Genomic DNA, 15,671 nt, shown 5'->3' with positions numbered 1-15,671 from the left:
ATACAATTGAAAAACAACTTAATAACAATTGAAGGTTGAAAAAGATAATAGATGTCCATTATTTCATTTGAGTCTCACAATAACCTTATGAGGTACTTATTATTTTACAAATGAGGAAAGTGAGGCAAAAAGAGGCTGAGTGGTCTACCCAGAGTCACACAGCCAGTAAATACCTGATTTGAGATCTCAATGCAGGCCTAGAATTTCATCCAGTGTATCTTTGTTGCTGCCTGAGGGAGAAGAAAGCAAGGAAGAGACAGTCTGTGCAAAAGCACAGACATGGGAAATGGACATAGAATATCCTGTAGCAAGGACAGCAAGTTTGGACATCCCAGTTTGGCTGGGATGTAGAGAACATGAAGGGGTGTGATGCACAATTAAATTCAGCAGACAGGCTGGGAAGGTCCCTTGTCTATGCTTTTCCACCTTTCTTGGGTGCTAACTCACAGCTAAGAACAAAAACATATCCCACCCCTTCAAGGTTTACCTAGGACCTTTGTACCCCAAGAGAGCCTCTAACAAGAAAGCTATATTAACAATGAAAAGAATAAACAAGAAAAAGAGTCCCTTATCCTCCTGTTTTGACACATCACTGTCCCTAGGTGACCAGAAACTATAGGGAATCCAATGCTTCTCTATCCCTGTCCTTAAATGGATTCTGAAGAGCTAGATGATATACGGTAGTTTTCAGTTCTCACACAAGGTCCTTGGAGACATCCCTCAATTCTAGTAAGCAGCCACATGGGTCAAATAAGCACTCTTGACTCTAATTAACAGCTGTGCCAAATCTGGGACAATGCTCTGGGCACAGTCCAAAAGCGTCAACTTCTCCCTCTTCTTTTTTAGCAGAGATGGCAGAGCTCGAACTGGGAAATTATTGCTGGAACATGAAGAATTCTGAAAAGGAAAAAAAAAAAAGGTCCGGGAAGCCCAGGGCAGCATATGTGAATTTCAGGGTAAAGAAATAATCCCAATTATCTCAGTTCCAATGTGAGATCACTAGATGGTGCCCAGGAGGGACCAGGAAGTGCTAGGGGAATTCAGTGTTTCTCAGCAGTACAGAGAGCCCTACTACTTCCAGGCAGCTGCTCAGTCACCGCTGCCACAAATCAGAGGCTGGCTTTCTGCCTTTGAAGGGAAAGGAAAAAAAGATGAAACTGCTTGGGAGTCATCAAGGTACAGAAAGACTCTAGAATCAGAAGGGGTATGTACAAGTCAAGTCAAGAAGCATTTAAGTTCTTACCATGTACCAGCCACTGTGTTAAGTGCTGGGAATATAAATTCAAGTAGAAAGGCATTCATTGACCTCAAGGAGTTTATTCTAGTAAGGGAAGATAACACATAAAAGGAAGCTGAAAAATGGGAGTTGGGGAAAGGAGGGAATGAAGACACTCTTATGGGGACATGGTAGAGAAAATGCAGTCAGCAGTGAAGCCCAGGGAGGAATGAAGAACATCCTCCTAAAAATGGGAGTTGTAGGAGGAACCAGCCAATCAGAGGGAGAAGTCAAGGTACTTCTGGTGTGAGAAGTCCAGGGATGTAGTGGGTGAAGAGGTTTCTATGGCATAGCACTGAAAGTCCTGAGTGTCAGGAGTGCAGCCTAGAGTTGAAATCCCACTTCTGATACCTATCATAGGTACCTCTGATAGCACCTATGATATAGTCATTATCTGATACTACCTGTGACCTTGGACAAGCCCCTTAGCTCTGATTTCCTGGTAAAAGGAAGGGCTTGGACTAGACAGTCTTTGATGTCCCTTAGAGATCTAGGATCCTATAATACTTTTCACAATCAACATGTAGGAAAAGTGGTCAGTACTTCCCCATATTCACTTCTCAACCCTTTCCAAGTTAGATCATAGATTTAGGGCTGTGAGCAACTTAAAAGGTTATCCAGGCCAATACACTCATTGTACAATGAGGAAAAAGAGAGTTTCCACTGGAAAGATGAATTTGCCAAGGTCACACAGAAAGTAAATGGAACAGCCAGGATTGGAGTACAGGTTCTCTGACAACAAATTGAGCCCTCTTCCTACCGTGCTATGCTCATAGGCTTCTTCTCCTATCTCTTTCTATTCAAAACCTACCAATTTCAAAGCCAGGCAGCTAGGTGGAGAAGTGGATAGAGTGCTGAGCCTGGAGTCAGAAGACTCATCTTCCTGAGTTCAAACGTGACCTCAGACACTTACTGACTGTGTGACGCTGGGCAAGTCAATTAACCTTGTTTGCCTCAGTTTCCTTACCCAAAAAATGAGCTGGAGAAGGAAATGGCAAACCCTCCAGTTTCTTTGCCAAGAAAACCCCAAATGGAGTCACAAAGAGTCAGACACAACTGAACAACAACAACAAATTTCAAAACCTACTGCTTGCATGAATCCTCCTCTGTTCACCTCAGCTAAGAGATCTCATCCCTTCTGGGAACTTTCATACCTATGCAGCTGGGGCTGGGACCTTTTTCCTTCTTCTCAGTGAATGTTCTCCCCTAAAGTACATGCAGAAGATGTAGACTTGAGAGATTTTTTGCTACTTAAGAAAGATTTGTTAGCTCCTCAATAACTGGAGAGTGGTCTCTTGTTGAAAAAAACATCAAGATTCATCGCCAGTCCATGGTTTAGACATGGTTGACTATAGAGGTTTTTTGAAGATGGAGAGCATCAGGAACCTGTTTCCTTAGCCTAGGCAAATTTTTATGAAGCCAGCATGAATGGTGGCAAAGAGGAATAGTCTCAGTGAGAGAAAGTCTCTAATCTGGTGCTTCATTACTAATAGAGGTTTTTCTTACATGGGATTTGCAGAGAGTTCATGTGTTTGGTCTTCTGGACAGAAGAGTAAGCACATGGCCCCAGAGCTGGAGGAACAGTAAAGGACTGAGCCACAATATGGCAGACCTTGCCTCTGCTACTCAGTTATTTGGACTGTGAAGACCTAACAGGAACCCCAAGTTTAAAAACTCCCTTTCAGGGGAGCCCAAAAACTTATGACAGCATTGTAAATCTGAATGACTGCATAGATCCATAGGAGAAGGTGGGATTCACTGAAAAGGAAAAGGTTGTCTTTCTATTGGTCTCTCTTCCAGGGATTTTTCAAATACAGATTCGGTGCCAAGAGCACAGAGCCTGAAGAATCATGAGACTGACCAGACAGGAAAAGAGAATAGCCTTGATTGTTTATAGCTCATGTCAATCTTCTTTGTTTTTTACATGTTTTCTGTGAGGTAAAATAGTGACTGTACTGCTAACCTGAATGCTTCCATAAGAGCAGAGGACCCTTTGTATCCACATCTGCACAGATATAAATATGAGCTATATTCTGTTTTCCTGGGGGGAGGGAACCTTGGGAAGGGGCAAAATAAGCCAAATTCCGAGGTTCCCAATGGAAACACTGTGGGAGGCATCCCTAGGATTGAAAGCAATCTGTGTAAGCCTAGAATGTGAAGCACTTTAGCATAGCTTAAGCTACAAAGAAGAGAAGCTTATGATTTGAAGGGGAAGAAAAAGAATTTTAGTACAACAGAGAAGGTGGCAGAGGCTGAAGAAAAATGGACAGGGGCAGAGGAGCTGAATATATCCAGAAAGAAGGCCTCTACTCGAACTAGATTGAGCCAGTGACTCTGACAGGCAATCATTCAGCTGGGAGCTTTCAGACTTGGAGTATTATTACTTTAAAAGAGCAGTGAGCCTCCTCTCTGTGATGGTGACAGCTTCCAAGGACAGATTACATAATGAAACAAATGTGTAATGGTGACTCAAGCCGTTTGGCAGTTTGACAAATGTTTAAGAATGAGGTGAGCACACTTGAGCAAGACACAATTCTACTTCTCTGATGGGTGAAAAAACCATTTGTTTCACCATTGACCTTCCCATCCCCCACTCTGATCAACCAAGTTGGCTCCATCTGGGGATAGAAACTTTGAAAATGCAACTGCTGAGGTCTGCTTCATCACAGGACCTTCCTTCCCCCCCCACCAACTTCCACCTCCTGCTCCTATCCTGTAAGGTCCCTTCTGGCTCTAAATCTGGGATTCTATGACTTATTGAGAGGGCTCCTCCTAGGATACCACTCTTATTAGAGCCTGGAGCTAATTTAATCTACAGGCTTCTCTCCATACTTGCTAGTTGCTGTATCCTATTTTTGTTTTAGACTGGATTTGTTGGTTCATTGGTGTAGGAAACTCTCAATAAGCCAACTCCCTTTCTGCACGCAATAATTTGAGAGATTATATAATTGTCTATAATTGTCTGGGGGGGGGCACTGGAAGATTAAATGAATTGCCCAGAATCACATAGCCAGTATGTGTCTGATGTAGTACTTGAACCTGGGTCTTCCTGAATCCAAGGCCTGTTCTCTATCAGAAACACCCGACTGCTTTTCTCTTCTGACCCATATGACTAAACAAATGCTGCCTCTTTCTTCCTTGATCCCTATGATTTGGAGTCACTTTCTGCTGAGGCAAAAATCTCTCCGTACTGATAAATCTTCTCATGTTCTCATCCCTAAGTTCACTCCTTTCCCATTAACTATCCTCCTCTGCCCTCCTTTTGCTATGCCTTCTAGAAGCCCAAAACAATGATGCTGATGCCTCCACATAGAAGTGCAAGAGTTTATAATTGGAAATTGTATTAAAACATCCTCATTCTTCTCCAGTTTTTCTCTTTGTTCACACACATGCCTCCACCCTAACTTAACACACCCTCACGTCTATTTTCCAGCTCCTCCCCCTGTTACCATCATTCAGCAACCTCTCCTTCTTGGAAGTTCATTCAACGCTTCTGTGACAGATGGTTTTTTTCCTGTCATTTACCAAACTCCAAGTCATTTTGCCTCCTTTCTCAAGGAGTTCAGTACTTAGTTCATAGTCCTTTTCTCCTTCCCAACCCCTGTCCTTATCCTTCGTGAGCTGTGTAACCCAAACCCCAAAGCCCATTGGGATGGGGCTCTCTTCTCATTGGTGGAGATGAATTATTTCATGCCCCACACAGAGATGGCAAGAGCGAGAAATGAAGGCCCTTCGGACTCTTCTAGCTTCCAGTGTCGAGAGACAAGACATGCAGGATTGCAACCTCTCTTCAGGGTCATGAAAGAAGAAAGACTCTGGGAAGGAACCAATTGTAGTTGATCATGTCCTTATTCTCAGCTTGCTACACCAGACTTCAGGGAATATCCCTTTGGGTAAGATCTAGGATGTTCTCTCTCTCTCTCTCTCTCTCTCTCTCTCTCTCTCTCTCTCTCTCTCTCTCTCTCTCTCTCTCTCTCTCTCTCTCTCTCTCTCTCTCTCTCTCTCTCTCTCTCTCTCTCTCTCTCATTGTATAGAATATTATGTTTTTATTTTATTTCCTCTTTTTTATGATAGCCTTTATGTTGCACATTGAGGATATTATTTCATATTATCCTTACAAAAAAATCTTAGGAGGTGGGTGCTATTATTATCCCTATTTTACAGATGGGGAAATCAAGTCTGAAAGAGGTTAAGTGACTTACCTAGGCTCACACAACTGAGAAGTATGCAAGATTGAGTATGAACTCAGATCTTCCTGACTCCAAGGCCAGCTCTCTAACTACTATGCTACCTGAACGCCACCCCTGAAACAATCTCTGATCCTAAAAACCACAAAATTAAATGCACCTCTCTCTCTTTTTCTCTTGTTGAATTACCTCACTCCCAATGGGAGAGCTCTCTCAATCTTCGTTGTCTGGTATATATTCTCATAAATATGCTTTCTCTGATTTCTGTTTTGCTTTGTTTCTGTTTATTTGCTATTTGTTATGTGTTTATTCATTGTGGAACTGGTATTTGTTGGGAAGGGAGTCAAGTTTTGTATTTAAAGCTTGGGCCTGGGGCAGCTAGGTGGTGCAGTGAATAGAGCACTGGCCCTGAAGTCAGAAGGACCTGAGTTCAAATCCAGTCTCAGACCAAACACTTGACACTTACTAGCTGTGTGACCCTGGGCAAGTCACTTAACCCCAATTGCCAAAAAAAAAAAGGCTTGGGCCTCCTTTTCCCCACTAATGAATGGAATGATCAGGAATTTAGCTTGAATCTTAAAATTGCTTAAAACATTATTTAAGAGAATAGATAGAAAAGATTCTAGCCAGATATCTCATCTCTCTGAGGAAACCAGAGTGGCTAGCCTCTGGCCCCTTCCTGCTTCCCCTCCTAGCAGGAATTAATCTCTCTTGGAGAAGGATAGGGAGGAGAGACACTAGACATGTATCTATTCTTGCCTCTCTTTGAATCACATGGTTACCATCCATGCTATTTAAAATATTCACTGATGACTCTTGGAAAACCTGGGCCTACCAAGTAATCAGACTCCTCAACTTCTATAACTTCCACCTGCACACTGTACCTCAAGAATCCCCAGGGATGATCTTTCTCTGATCATAACCACCCTTATTTCCATCTAAATCTGTTCTGTTCCCGAGTCATGATCTCAAGTTTTCCAATCCCTCTCTGCTCTCCTCATTTACCAGGCATAGTTGTTGTGGTTCACTCATTTCAGTCATGTGCAACTCTTTGTAACCCCATTTGGGGTTTTCTTGGCAAAGATACTGAAGTGGTTTGCCATATCCTTCTCCAGTTCATTTTACAGATGAGGAAACTGAGGCAAGCTGGGTTAAGTGACTTGCCCAGGGTCATACAGCTAGTAAGTGTCTGAGGCCAGATTTGAACTCAACATCAGTCTTCCTAACTCCAGGCTTGGCACTCCATCTACTGTGCCACCTAGCTGCCCTGTAGATAAGACATGCTGTTACCTAATTCTCCCTTCACAGTATAGATTTCTAATCAATTAGCTTAATAAGGTTCTATTCTTCCCCTTTGAAAGGCAGAATCTCTGAATTGAGGTGGCCCTCAGCACCCATCTAGACCAACATAACCGAAAAAGAATCTCTTCTACAACATACTAGACAACTTCTGCTTGAAGACCTCCAATGACAAAGAACTCATTAGTTCCTCAGACAGTCATTCCACTCACAACTTTACTTTTTAGGTAGCATTGTTCGTTTCTGACATAAAGCCTAAATTTGCCCTTTTGAAACCTCCACCCTTGGCTTCTAATTTTGCCCTCTGGCACCCACAGAAAACAAATTTAATCTCTCTTCCACATGAGAATTTCTCTAACTTTTTATTTTAGTGGATCTGTGATTTAATTGGTATTACAGACTCCCAATAAAGAAACTCTTTCTAGCAATTAATCAATAAACCAATCAAAAACATTTATTAAGAGGTATTAAAAAAAAGAGCTTACCATGTGCCTGGCACCGTGCCAAGCACTGGGGATATAAAAGGAGGCAAAAGACAGTATCTCTCCACAAGAAGTTCACAATCTAATGGAATTAAAGGGCTCAAGATTGGCACCTGCTCTTCAGCATAGCAGAGCCACCTGGAGCACGGAATGGTTAAGGGGTATACCCAAACATCCTGGCCAATGCACCAGATGTTGGAAAATAGCTATCAATTCCCCACCCCTACCAGTCCTCTCTTCCTCTAGCAAAAGATCTCCAGTTCCCACCTGATCCTCATAAGCAATGTATTTGTACTACATGCCCCACACCATTGTGATTGCCCTCCTCTGAACATTTTTCAGTGTGTCAATGTCCCTCACAAAATATGGGACTCAGAACTAAACCCAGTACTCCAACTGTGCTCAGCCCAGAGCTGAGTACAATTTGACAGTCACCTCCTAACTCCTAGAAGCTATGCCTCTCTTAAAACACTTCAAGGTCATATTACTGTTTGGGGCTGTGATACCATAATGTCAATTTATATTGAGTTTGCATTCTTAATTCATTAGGCATCTAAGGAGCACAAAGAATGGAGTGTTGGAAGAACTGAATTTGAATCCTACCTTAGGCACTTCCTTGCTGTGTGACCCTAGGCAAATAACTTAACCTCTATCAGCCTCAGTTTCCTCATCTATAAAATGGGGATAACAATAGCACCTTCTTCATAGGGTTGTGAGAATCAAACAAGATAATATGTAAATGCTTTGTAAATCTTAAAGGGTTATATAAATGCTAGCTATCTCATCATCATCATTAAGCACCTACTATGTGTCAGGCTCTATATTAGGAGTTAGGGATACAAATGAAAAAAATGAAACAATCTCTACTTTCATTCTAATATAACAAAGAATAAGTACATACATAAGAATATGCAAAATAAATAAGGAGAACAAATACAAATAAATACAGGGAATTACATAAAAAGTAGTTAGTGGGGAGGATACTAGCAGTTAGGAGGAATCAGGAAAGCCCTTGTATAAAAGATGGTGCTTGAGCTGCATCTTGAAGGAAAGAAAGGAATTCTGAGAGGAAGGGAGTACCTTACAGGCCTAGGGGACAGCCAGTGCCAAGACAGGGAGATAGGAGATAAAGAGCTACTTGTGAGGAACTAAAAGAAGGGCAATTTGGCAGAATCAGAGTGTGGGAAGAGGACTAACTGTAGCATGAGTCTTAAAAGATAGATTGAGCCAGATTGGGAAGGGCTTTAAAAGCTAAAGAGCTTAGATTTGATCTTACAGGTAATGGGGAGCCAATGGAGTTTATGCAGTAGGAGAATGATGAGATGGGATCTGTGCTTAAGGAAAATCATTTTGGAGACCATCTGGAAGATAAGCTAGAGTGGGGAGATACTACCTAGAGTAGGGAGACCAATTAGGAGAGTGAATGAGACATACATTTTTAGATGTGAAAAATGGAAGAATTTGTTTGGCTTGACTATGCATATGTGTTACAAAGGTTTTGTCTTTCTTTTCCAATGGGGGTGGGGTGGGAAAAAGAAAGCATAAATTCCTGTTAATTGGAAAAAATAAGAAAGAAAAACTAAGGAAAATGAGAGAAATGATTATTTCTCTCTCACATTAATAATTAATTATTGAATTAGGACCAGGATTTTTTCAGAAAGTTGTAGGCTGTTCAGTCTCTAAAGTACATGGTTGATAATGAGATTGAATTAACTTTCCCCTCCATCTTGTTCAGACCCCACTCAAGTGGAGAAGTCCATTGTGCTCTCATAGATTTGGGTGGAATAAATTCTTTGATTAGACTGCCCAAGGCTGGGCAACTGAAAAGTAAGTGAATAATCAAAGTCATATTCCCCCAGCCCCACATTAGAATAGGTCTACCTATCATTGTAATATTCATTCTTTTCATTAATTGTTAACCAATCAGAGTTGATTGCCACCTTCAGAGCACCCACTCTTCCAAGGGCATATATATAAACTGTAAACCCACCTCCATGATTCATCTTTAGCATTTAAGAGTGTCACTGACCCATTTTATTGGTAATATGCTAGCATTATTAATAAAATGATTACCCAGAAACTGTCTCTTGAACCTTTTAAACATCATAAAACCATAAAAATGTTTAAAAAGGAGGAATGAAGGCCTGAACTAAGGTGGTAGTTGTGTTAATAAAGAGAAGGGGGTCACATACAAAAGATATTGTGGAGGTAGAAACAGCCAATTTGGCAACTGTTGTATGTGTGGGAGGAGGGTGCCTTCAATAGAAATGTTTGGAAAGGAGGGGAGAGGGGGAAGAAGAGGAAGAATGGGGAAAAGATGACTTCCGTTTTGCACAAACTGATTGAGATTCCTCTGGGGCATCCAGTTTGACATGGTCAATAGGCAGTTGTTGAGGCAATACTGACAGCTTTTCGGTACAGTGGATAGAGCCCTGGGCCTGAAGTGAGGAAGACTCATCTTCCTGAGTGCAAATCTGGCCTCAGACACTTACTAGCTGCGTGACCTTGGGCAAGTCATTTAACCCTCCGTTCTTCATCTGTAAAATGAGCTGAAGAAGGAAATAGCAAATCACTTTGGCAAGAAAACCCCAAATGGGGTTGAACACGACTGAAAAATGACTGAACAAGGAAAGATACAGTACTGAATTTCAGGAGAGAGGCTAAGCCTGGATGTCTAAATCTGTAAGTCATCTACATAGAGATAGTAATTAAACCTATAAGAACTGATAAAATCACCAAGAGAAAGAGGGTAGGGAGAGAAGAGGGCCCAGGACAGAGCACTAGGGAACACTCACAGGTTAGGGAATATTATATTGCTGTGGGCCAGGATACTGGCAGAACTGGGGAGTCATAAATTAACCCTCCCTACGACAGCAACCTGGATTGTGGTAAGGAAATGAAGTTGTGGTATACACCCGGAACAATGTGGGTTAATCCAGACACACCAGGGAACTTCCTTGACAGTGGCTTTTATTTACTCTTATCTTCTTGCATTACTTTTGATGAGCTTGAGAATTGCTTTTACCTGAGGACATTAGAATATGTTTTTGGTTTAAAAAAAAAGAAAAAAAAAAAAGACTGTTTGAACCTGTAAGCTCCCAGGGATCATTTGGTCTGCTCCCAGTGATCCATTGCACTCGATATGGGATAGGGATCATTGGGAAAGGGGATAGGATCTGGTGACATGGCCTCACTTTGAAAGAATTGTAGAGGGTGTGGGATTCCCTGGCCCTTACCTTAGCAGCCCAGGCAGTAACATTTGGATAACTCTGCCAGCAGCAAGAGAATGTTGACAGCAGTGGTGCCCTGGCACTGATAGTCCAAACAGCAGTGAAACAGCAACCTTGGCAGCAACACCCAGGCTGCAGGCAAAAGCTCCATCAGCACCTGTAGCAAGATAAGAAAGTAGAAAGGACACTGGTAGTCTAACTTATAGACCTTAGCCATCTGGGGACAGTAGTGTGGGCCCCAGCAAGCAGTGAGCAGACTTCCCAGAAGCAGGCCTAAGGATACTGCCCTCATCACTTCATGGGCTGCTAAGTGAAGGCAGGGGACCACTACTTTCTTCACCCTTTACAACTCTTTCAAAGGGAGGCAACTGCACCAGATACCATTCTTCTCCCCAACTTTGCTAGTCTTACATCTGGTGGAATGGATCCCTCAGAGCCTAAGGGTGCAAATAAATAGTCTTTTTGCTAAGAACATATTCCAGTGCCTTCAGGCAAAAGCAGTTTAAGACAATAAAAACAGACAAAAGCAGCTGCCTGAAGTCAGGGAGTTCTCTACTAAGGTCATAAAAATTGGTTTAATACTTTTTTTGTTTTGGCCAAAGGGCCCACAGCTGGGCTCCTGATCAATCTACCTGGGGACAAAGTTAACACCACATTTTCTTGGCTTGTAATAGTTGTCTTAGTGTTGTAAGAGTGTGTGTTTGGGAGGAGAAATGGCAGTTTACTCCCACCTCTTCAATTCCACCAGTATCCTGGCCAACAGAGATAATGAACTAGCAAAGGAGACTGAAAAGTAGACAACAGGTAGATAGAGAACAACAACAAATCGGATTTACTCTGTGAAGTTTGGATTCAGTCAAAGGGCTGCGCTTGAGGACCTAGAGGGCCACGTGTCACCTTGAGGCTACAGATTCCCCACTCCTTCTCTCTCATCTTCAACCTCTTTCATATCTACTATCTCTTTCCCCACCCCCTATAAATATACTCATGTCTCCCCATTCTTAAAACAAACATTCCCCTGATCCTGCCATCCCACAAGCTCTTATCTCGCATCTCATTGCTTTCAATTCCAAACACCTAGAAAGATCCATAAGTAACTGCTGCCTCCCTTTCCTCACCATCTGTTCATTCCTCACTCCCTTGTAACCTGACTTCCACCCCCACCACTGTACTGAAACTCTCTCAATATTTCCAGTGATCTCATACTTGCTAAATCTCTTGGCCTTTCCTCAGTCCTCATCTCTCTTGACCTTACCGTGGCATTTGACACTGCTGATCATGCCCTCCTCCTGGACACTTGCTTGACTTCCATGACACCATTTCCTCTGGTTTGCTTTCATATCTTAATTGTCTTTAGTTTCCTTTGGTAGTCCATCTTCTATCTCCTGTCTACTAATTTTGTGCACCCTCTAAAGGTTTTTTTTTTTTTTTCTGGACCTTCTTCTCTTCCCACTCTATAGATTCTCCTTTGGTAATTTCATTTGTTTCAATGGGCTCAAGTATTATCTCTATACAGATGGCTCCCAGATCAATATATCTAGACCTAGTCTTTCCTCTTACTACATTCCTATCTGCTCTCACTGAAGGGCCACCAGCACCCAAATCCATCATGTATAAAACCAGACTTTTCGTCTTTCCCCCTAAATATCTTCCAACTTTCCCTGTTTCTGTTTATGATACTATCATTACCCAAGTCACTCACCCAGACTAAAAACGTTGGCATCATTTTTGATTCTTCCCCCTTTCTCCCTCCTTATATGCAATCACCTGCTAAAGTCTTTAGATTCTGTTTCTGTTGAAAGTTATCTACTGTGAGCACATTCATCTTTCCTACTTCATACCTTAAAAGCTGTAGGTATTTAGCCTGGAGAAGGGACTTAAATGGGACAAGAAGACTTCTTTCAAGAGTTTAAAGAGCTGTGACTTAGAAGAGTGATTATACTATTTAACCCCAGAGTAAAGACCTAGGAGACATAAGTGGGAGGTTCAGAGGCAAACTCCAGCTAACTGTAAGGGAAAAGGTCTTAACAAACAGAGCTATTCCAAAGTGGAATAAGAGACTACCCTAGACATGTCTTCAGGAGAAGTCTGGATAACCACTCGACCTTCATTGAAGGGGGGATTCTCACACAAGGTATGAGTCAGACTAGGTGTCTTCTAAGCTCTCTTCCAACTGAGGTTTTGTGACTCTTGAGATCCATTCCCTTCTCTCTGCTTCTCTCTGCTCCCTCTGCAGAGAGATTTGATTTGCCATCAGCCTAGTTCAGCAAAAGGATGCTGTTTCTTTAAATATTTTTACCAAGCTAATTCTGGATTTTGAGTAGATTATGTAACTTACTTACTTCTAAGCTGCTTTTCATTAAGACTTTCAGTGGGCAATGGGGCTTTACATTTCCAACCAAAGCCGAGAGAAAAAGCAATTCTTGTGAACAATGCTGCTAGAAGCCAGACCCAGACAGGCCTATGGACAGTCAACTCAACAACTGCAATACGGGACTGATTGGAATGCAGGCAGTCCCTTTTTACCTGAAAGCCCATTTAAAAAAGTATTCTTCCTGCCAAATGCTTGACGCTATGAATTATCACATGATTAATATTTGCTTGAATTGCCTGAATATAGAGCAATTAATTAGCCCTAATGGTATTATGCATTAACCTTGGCTTAAGCTTACCACAAACTTTATTTTTTATATAGGCACAAAGTACATCAAGCTGATGCATTTGAGCCCCTCCTGTATATTCTGTGGGGAACTATTCTGAAGGTCATGGGCTTTTTCTTTTTTATATACAAATCTCTCCTGATTCCTCATGTTCTGTTTAGAACAGAGGATACGGGGGGGGGGGAATTGATTCAAAGTTTGGAAAATTCTACCCATCAGAAAAAGTAGGGCACTTAGATACTGGTTTGCATTGCAGTTATGCATCTGTATCTTACCTCCATGCTATCCTGAAAGGACAAGTTTTTATTCATCTCCCTGTCCCCTGGGATCTGGCAGATAGGGGCTCAGGAAGAATTTGTTGGTTGGAATAAGTGAGGAAAGGAATAAATGAATTAATGGCTGGGAAAGTAAAAAGTTATACAGAAGCATACTAGGTAGGGTGCGGTATCATGGAAAGAAGCGACTAGAAATCAGCAGTCTTGGGTTAGAGTATTGACACCAACTGAACTTGGGACAAATCATCTCACTTCCCTTGACTTCAATTTTTCTCATCTGTAAAATAAATGTGCCAGATCAACCCTAAGGTAATTTTATGCTCAAAATCCTATGATTTGAAAACTTAAATTTGTCAGACCCCAATTAATGAGAATTCTCAGAGCAAGAATTTTTTTGTTCTTTCTTATGTGTTTGACTTCCAGAAGAATAAGAGGGATAAAAAAGAGCCTAAATTTACTTCAGGGTTTAGTTAAAACTCCAAGGGAAGACCCTGGTATCAGTACACATGCAATCTAACTGCCTACACCTTCAGTCTCATTTTAAGAAAATTAATGTTCAAAATTATGATCCAGAAGCAAGATGTTCAAGACAGTGACTCAAAGGAAAACTGTTTTCAGCACAGGCTACTTGTTAAGGTAGAGAAGTAGACCAAGCCACTTTAGAAAAATGTTCAAAAATGCTGTAAATCACCATTGATTAGAGAAATATAAATTGAAACAATTCTGAGGGACCATCTCACACCTGTCAGATTGGCTTATGTGACCAAAAGGGGAAATGATCAATGCTGGAGGGAATATAGAAAAATAGGTACACTAATGCATTATTGGTGGAGTTGTGAACTGGTCCAACCATTCTGGCAAACAATTTAGAACTTATGGAATAAAGAGCTATGAAAGTGTGCATACTTTTTGACCCAGCAATACCACCACTGGGTTGGTGTCCCAAAGAGATCGAAGATAAGGGGAAAGAACCTATATGTACAAAAATATTTAAAGCATTTCTTTTTGTGGTGGAAAAGAATTGGAAATGGAGGGGATGCCCATCCATTGGGAAATAGCTGAACAAGTTGCCGCATATGATTGTAATGAAATACCGTTGTGCTTTCTGAAGGCAGGATGCTTTCAGAATTATACAAGCTGTTGCAGAATATAGTGAGTAGGAAAAGGAGAATGTGGATCATAGTAACAGCAATATTGTAACAACAATCAACTGTGAGATTTAGCTACTCTGATCAATAAAATGATCCGCGATAATTCCAAAGGACCCATGATGAAAAAATGTTATATGCCTCCAGATAGAGAACTAATGAACCCTGAGTGTAGATTGAAACATACTTTTTTCTGCTTTCTTTATTTTTCTTGCTTTTTTCTTTGCAACGTAGCTAATATGGAAATACATTTTGCATGACTTCACATATACAACTGACATCACATTTCTTGCCTTCTCAGGGGCAGGAAGGAGGTAGAGAATTTGGAACTCAAATTTTTTTAAAAATGAATGTTGGAAAAATGTTCAATATTAAAGAGTGAAACAAAAAGCATCATCCAAACAGTTAGTTTGCTTTACTAATAATTTACTATTGACTAAAGGATCATAGTATCATAGATTTAGAGTTGAAAATGACCAAAGAGGCTGTTTAATCCAGATCCTTTATTTTACAGAGAAAGACACTAAGTCTCAAAGAGGTTAAGTTAGTTGCCCAAGGCCATACAGGAAGTATCAGGTGTCAGAGGTGGGATTTTGAGCCCACATCCTCTAACTTCAAAGTCAATGCTCTTTCTACTGGACTACTCAAACATGAAGAAGTTAATCTATGATGTGTCAAATTCAGTTCCATTCAAGTAATAAATGTATTGATCAAAATATTTAAAGAAATATACAGAAATCTTCAGAAATGTAAAATCTACAAGAGCAGGCAATCACCACAATTATTTTCCATTGCTAACATAACATGTTATTAGTTCCTTACCAATTAAACATCTTCTATGTGCCAGGCACTGTGCTAGGCACTGGGGATACAAAGACAAATAAAGCAGTCACCTTCAAGCATTCCACTTTCTTGTTCATTAATTCCTAAATTCCTTTATCTGATCATATCTTTTAACATTCCATCTTTCACTGTACCCAACCACCTTCAATTCTGTTCTTTATCCTTATCACAATCCCATTCCCTTTACTCTTCAGTTCTTTTCCGGATCATTACCCTTATACTGACTTCACTCTCCTTCCTTTCGTATGTTGACCCCTTGGTGAACCAACTC

Source organism: Phascolarctos cinereus, unplaced genomic scaffold (genome assembly GCF_003287225.1).
Source record: "Phascolarctos cinereus isolate Bilbo 61053 unplaced genomic scaffold, phaCin_HiC Scaffold_2;HRSCAF=192, whole genome shotgun sequence".
In the NCBI taxonomy this organism is placed as follows: Eukaryota; Metazoa; Chordata; class Mammalia; order Diprotodontia; family Phascolarctidae; genus Phascolarctos; species Phascolarctos cinereus.
This window is presented reverse-complemented; position numbering follows the sequence as displayed.